This window comes from Arachis ipaensis, chromosome B06, assembly GCF_000816755.2.
Source record: "Arachis ipaensis cultivar K30076 chromosome B06, Araip1.1, whole genome shotgun sequence".
Classification (NCBI taxonomy): Eukaryota; Viridiplantae; Streptophyta; class Magnoliopsida; order Fabales; family Fabaceae; genus Arachis; species Arachis ipaensis.
In genome coordinates, this window is record NC_029790.2 from 135,395,683 (window position 1) to 135,396,091 (window position 409).

The window sequence follows — 409 nt, forward strand, 5'->3', positions numbered from 1 at the left end:
AGTTATCATTTTTTATTTTGGGCCACACAATAATGGCCTTTTACTCAACGTTCAAAGCCCATAGTAAATCTCGTCCAAAGAAAAAAAAGCCCATACTAACCAAACTTGACAAGGTGCTTTTTGTTGGATAGTGGTGGGGACTCGGAGAATAAAAGAGGAGCATGTAAATGAAAGAAACAGAACTTGCTAGAAATCTAGAATACTCTATAAACTTCAAAACACTAATTAATTTACTCAACACTATTTTATTATTTCTTTCAATAGCTCCATTCAAATTCAGTCAATAATAAAATTTATTATATTAAATATGCTTTTTTTTTTATAAAATTTAAATTCCATAAAATATTATCAATTGATGAGAATTCCATATCTAGAAAATTCTCTTCCTTTAACCATTATCAACTTTGAC